Below are 6000 nucleotides of genomic sequence, written 5' to 3'. Positions count from 1 at the left end.
TTTTTTTTTTTTTAACCACAAAACAGAAAGAAAATCAGAAACCAAACCCATGACAAAATTTCATTGTTTTTATCCTTTGAAGCTTGGTATTCTTACCTAAACCATGCCCATTTTTCCCTGTACACAGTATGCCAACCACAGGGGGAAAAATGACTTGAAAAATACAACATTTGCCAAGTGTGGTGGCACACACTCTAATCCCAGCCCTGGGAGGCAGGGGCAGCCAGATCTCTGAGTTCTAGGCCAACCTGGTCTACAGAGTTCCAGGACAGCCAAAGCTACACAGAAAAACCACCTGGAAAAACCAAAAGAAGCATGATGTTTATTCATAGAGAGTTAAGTGCACGAAAACTCCAGAGCAAGTTTCAAATCAACTTCCCAGAAAACTGAGTAAGGGTACATTTATTGGATCAAGTTCCATCAACTGTAACTTGACCATCATGACCCATACATCAGAAATGTTGCATATAGTCAACTGAAGGAAGTAACTCATCAAGGAAAGTGAATTGCTGGACCTGATGATACACCCTTGTAATCCCAATGCTCTATGGATGAAAGTCCATAGACTAGGAGTTCAAGACTAGGAGTTCAAGGTCAATTTCAGAAGCCAAAGTTTAGCTTGAGCTACATAAAAGTCTCAATACAAACACCCTCCTATATATATATGAAAGTAAAAGTAAGTGTTAAGGACTGGTTACATCTTTAAAAGATTATTCTGGAACTAAGAAGTGAAATAAGTTAAACCGAGTCCATTTATTCAGGAACTTAGGGCAAGTGAGTGCTTCTACTCAGAGATGCTTTCAAAAAGACCATAAAGGGGCCAGATGATGGATCAGTGATTTAGGGCACTTGCTGGTCTTGCAGAGGACATGTACTGGGTTCCATAGTACTCACGAGGTGGCTCTACAACCATCCATAAGGCCAGTGACACCAGGCAGGCAATGTTGGACACATACATGCAAGCAAAACATCCATACACATAAAAATAAATCTAACACTATTAAAAAGAAGTGTGACAATAAACTTGTTTCGGAAAGACTGGGGAAAGACGGAAAACACAAATCCCTGGAGGACACAGCCTAGATTCTAGTCTTGGCTTGCCCGCTTCCTTAGCTGTAAAACACTGATAATAACGCCTGTCCCAACTACCTCAAAGGGCGGTTTGGCGTTGAGACACAAACCATGTATTTAACTGTGTTTTGAAAACTGTAGGACACTCCATAAATGTAAGTCGTTTTTGTAACTGCTGGAATTATCGCAAAAGCATAAACAAGAGCTGTTGATGGAAGAGAGCTGGCTCTCCCACGGGGGTACTGTGAGCTTCATCAGCCTAGTTCTTTGTTGTTGAAACTTTACCGTGTCTTTTTTCTCACCTACTAGGTAACTAGCAAGGTACTACTTATGAAAGTACCAAGACGACAAAATGATTTAGGAAATTCTTGACAAAAAGAAGCCACCAAAACGCAAAGTCGGCCAGGAAGGAGTTTTCCTCCGGATCGCAGTTCTTTTTGAGGCAAGCATCGTATGCCAACACCACCCGGTGGATGGCGGCCGCCGAAAGGAAATGAATCAGTGGAACTGGCTTTCCAGTGCCTAGTGATGATTATCCCATTCAGATACAATGAATAATACGCTACGAATGCCAGGTTATGGGCAGGGTGCTGCAACAAGTACCCAGCGCCCCTTCACAGCCGCCTCCGGCCAACTTCGGCAGAAGAATGCGCGCGCACCCGCCTCTTGGCCTGAGTCCCTGGGAACGCGCCTCCCAGCGTGCCCCTCCTCCCCTAACCCGGCGCGCCGACGTCGGGACACGTGACCGGGGCGTGCCGACAGCAGGGGCGGGCGGGGCCGTCCGGCTCCGCAGAGCGGCGCAAGCGCGCCAGGGCCGCGCCGGAGCGAGCCCCTCCTGCTCCCTGTCGGAGTCAAAATGGCGACAGGGGGAACCTGGAGCGGTCCCGGAGCCTAAGCCACTGACAGGAGCGGGGAGGACGGCGGCGGCGGCGGCGGCTGGAGGAGAATGGCCGCGGGGGCTGGCGCCAGTGCGGACGGCGGCGCTGGGGGCGGCGGCGGCGGAGGCGACGGCAGCGGTCCCAGCAGCAGCCGCGGCGGGAGGAGCCTCCGAGGTGAGTGTCCCTCGGTGGCTGGGGATGAGGAGCCGTCTCGCTGCCCGGCGCCGTGCGGGACGTCCAGCGGAGGAACGGGCCGTGGTTGGGCGTGGTGGCGCCCCGGCGGAGGCCCGGACGCCGCGGGAGTTGCCGAGGCGCTGGCCAGCCGGCCGTCTAAGGGCCCAGTGCGCCGGCGCGGGACGGGCCGGTCCCAGCGCCCAGAGGGGCGGGCCGGACAGCGCGCGGCCGACCGGGGCCGAGGCCGAGGCGCGGCGCGGCGCTCGGGGCCATCGGATGCCCCTCCCACCCAGCCACCCCCGCCCTAGTGGCCGCGGCGACGGACTCCCTTGCACCGGGCTTGGAGGGGCGGGACCCGCCGCACCCTGGACCGGGGAACCCGCTCCGGACGCGGACGCCTGTTTACGGGGGGTGCGGGGCCGCGCGCGGGTGGGCGTGAGGCCCGAGGGCCGGAGCTTGGGGAGGAGCGGGCCTGGGGCGGGCCGCTCCCCGCGGGCGAAGTGAAATCGTCCGGGCAGAGTGACTATGGGAGGAAGGAAACTGGCGTTGAGCTTTGACAGGTAGGTGGAGAGACAATACGGAGGGAGCGTTTGATGGAGAAGCGGAGGCTGAGCTCCCTGGAGTACTTGGCGAAAGGCGTGCCTTCTCGGCGCCTTCTCTTCGGCTCTGCTGTTTACTCCCTTCCACGCACTCACACTCACTCTCGCACTCTAGGGTGAGAACTTTCTCACCGTCTTAGGAGAAACTCCGAGGAGTGTTGGATCTGCTTTGAACTAGCACAGCGCCTCTTCACATAGCAGCACGCATAATAAGTACTCTGGAGTAGGCCTAATTTACAAGGCAGTCTTGGCTCTCTTTCCTAGCTCACTGTTTCCTCAGCTCAAACATCTCACTGTAAGAGCAAGGAGGCAGTTTTGCAGTTCATTAGCTTTTCCAGCAAACGCTGTCTTTTTGTCTCTGAGTACCTAGCATCCCTGTCTTTTCAAAGATTCCTCACATTGTTAAGTGTGGAAGAAAGACTTGAAGTTCTATGAACCGTACATCCTTAAGAACAGCTGTGATTAGACTTGTCTTGGAATTTTGGAGTCAGAGAAACCTTTAGAGATTTGGGTGTGTTTTAAAGTGGGGAAAGTGGAACCTGAAAGGTGAGTTGCCATGGGTCTTAGCTAAGGAAGGTTGAGACCTGAACTGGACCCAGTCTTCTTCAGACCCTTTATAGAGGGGGCTCTTTTCACTCCACTCCTGCACCGCCTACTCTTCGTGGATTTCTTTCTCCACCACTGTTCATCCCAATCACTAGGCCTTTGCACAATAAAGTTGAAAGCAGAAATGAGCACGTCTCCCTGAAACCTGGCAGCTACCTCAAAGTAACTGCTGAAGAGGCCACACACCCCCACCCCCACACCATATTTATTAAAAATTGACATTTCATTTGAGGTTTTCTTAGGTGCATGACTAGGTTTTCATCAAATTATAGCCTGGCTCATTTTTGCCTGAGTTCAGTAAAGCCCACGGGTCAGCATTTTGTTCTGTTAAACCTAACTCCTATAGTGTTCTGTGTCCCAACATGATGAGCATCTCAGGAAGTCCTTTCTATCTATCTGACTTTAACTTTAGGATTTAAAACACTGTGGTTTTCTAGATTATACTGCCTAGTTTCCTTCTTGCCTTTTGTTGGGCTACAGAATTTTATTTATGGTGTGTCACAGGTCAACTTTCAGAAATATAATAGAATCAAGTGATTCTTTTTTCATATTTTAGTCACTGAGCTCAGATTACTCAAGTGATTATTGAAGGTCTGCTTTGTGTTTGAATTATTCCGAAGCTGGGGGAGGAAGTGAAGAAATGTAATATGTAATAGACTTTGCCTAGAGGTTCTTATTGGAAAAAGATGCACTAACATGAGTCTAGAAGCCATTCTAGCCAACAAAGAATGCTGTGGGAGTTCAGGGTAGAGGAAGTTCTAGCAGGGCCTTAGGAGTTTAAATAACTTCCTGGGACACTTGGAACTTCAACTGGCCAATGAGTGTTTATATTTACAGAGAGGTTGGAGCAGTTACTTTGTGAGAAAAAAGCAAGTGTATAAACTGGAGATTGGCACTGGGAAAGGGGAATAGAGGGAGACAAATGAGCAGGTAGTAGAGTTTCTTGGGAAGATGTTTTCCATAGGAAACATTAGCCAGCCAGAAGATTATCTCTGTAGAAGGGTTTTAGTGCCAAATTGAGATTTGGATTTTTCTTTTATGCAAGTTATAACAACCTTTTAAAGATACTGTTTGTTATAAGCTGTTGTCCACAGGTTGAGTTAAAAGAAGGCAAGAAAAAAAATGAGTCAATAGTATTTGTCTTTTTGCGACTGGCTTGATGGTTCATTCATGTTGTACAGTGTCTGAATTTCCTTCTTTTTTGAGGTGGAAGAACTCATTCTAAGTATATACTACATTTTGTTTATTCATCTGTTCTTGGACACCTGAGTTGCTTTCATCTTTTGACCACTATGTATAATGCTGGTGTGAATATGATGTAATAATAACCTGTTGAAAACATTTCTTTAGTTTATTTTGGGTATTTATCAAGCTCAAGAAAGTTTACATTTCTACCAGTAATGCAGAAAGATTGTGTCCTGGTGTGTGTGTGTGTGTGTGTGTGTGTGTGTGTGTGTGTGTGTGAGAGAGAGAGAGAGAGAGAGAGAGAGAGAGAGAGAGAGAGAGAGAGAGAGAGAGAGAGAGAGAAGGGGTAAAGGGGTTTCCCTCTAAAGAGTGTGATGTGGTATCATTGTGGTTTTTTTATTAAAATTTTTTCATTCATTTTACACACCAATCAAAGATTCCCCTCTTCCTCCTCCTGCCCCCCCACCCCCTCTCCCAACCAACCTCCCACTCCCCCCACAAGAAGTCAAGGCCTCCCTGGGGGAGGCACATCCAATAGAGGCAGGTCCAAGCCCTTCCCCCTGCCTCAAGGCTGTTCCATTATAGGTAATGGGCTCAAAAAAGCCTGCTCATGCACCAGAGATGGATTCTGATCCTACTGCCAGGGGGTCCCCCAAGCAGATCAAGCTACCCAATTGTCTCGCCAAGCAGAGGGCCTAGTCCATTCCTATGCATGCTTCACAGCCATTGATCCGACTTTCATGAGTTCCCACTAGTTTGGTTTGGTCGTCTCTGCAGGTTTCCCCATCATTATGCACTAATGCACTTGCTCATAGAATCCCTCTTCTCTCTCTTTAACTGGACTTCTGGAGCTCTGCCTGGTGTTTGGTTGTGGATCTCTGCATCTGCTTCCATCAGTCGTTGGAGAAAAGCTCTGTGATGACAGTTAGGGTATTTACCCGTCTGATCCCTGGGGTAAGCCAGTTCAGTTCAGGTACCCTCTCCACTACTTCTAGTCCAAGGTGGGGTCATCCTTGAGGATTCCTGGCAACTTGTCTAGCACCGTGTTTCTCTCTATCCCCATGATATGTCCCTCTATCATGGTATCTCTTTCATTGCTTTCCCACTCCATCTCTGTTCCAGCTCAACCATCCCATTCCCTTATGTTCTCATCCCCTATCCCCTACCCTCCATTGCCCACCTCTCATCCCCAGTTTACTCATGGAGATCTCATCTATTTCCCCTTCCCAGGGCGATCCATGCATCCCTCTGTGGGTCTTCCTTGTTAGCTAGCTTCTCTGGAGTTGTAGGTTGTCTGGTTATCCTTTGCTTTACATACAATAGCCACTTATGACTGAGTACATACCATGTTTGTCCTTCTGGGTTTGAGTTATGTCACTCAGGATGATATTTTCTAGTTCCATCCATTTGCCTGTGAATTTCATGATGTCATTGTTTTTCTTTGCTGAGTAGTACTTCATTGTGTATATGTACCACATTTTCATAAT

General features: G+C 48.7%; 1 protein-coding gene across 5 annotated transcripts in view; it reads left to right on the top strand.

Annotated features, from left to right (window-relative positions):
* The first annotated feature begins 1988 nt into the window (after window positions 1–1988).
* Window positions 1989–6000, top strand: part of Btbd7 (BTB domain containing 7) — a 105933-nt gene continuing 101921 nt past the window's right edge. For 4 of the 5 annotated variants that reach the window (XR_013044469.1, XR_013044468.1, XM_042261087.2 and 1 more), the window contains exon 1: window positions 1989–2123. The gene's annotated coding sequence lies outside the window, so the exon portion shown is untranslated. Of the gene's footprint in view, window positions 2124–2546; window positions 2684–6000 lie in introns of those variants that run through there. The other variant, XM_006990900.4, reaches the window with a different exon arrangement.

The sequence above is a fragment of the Peromyscus maniculatus genome, chromosome 14, assembly GCF_049852395.1.
Source record: "Peromyscus maniculatus bairdii isolate BWxNUB_F1_BW_parent chromosome 14, HU_Pman_BW_mat_3.1, whole genome shotgun sequence".
Lineage (NCBI taxonomy): Eukaryota > Metazoa > Chordata > Mammalia > Rodentia > Cricetidae > Peromyscus > Peromyscus maniculatus.
The sequence above is the reverse complement of the archived record's forward strand: the minus strand, read 5'-3'. Positions and strand labels throughout refer to the sequence as shown.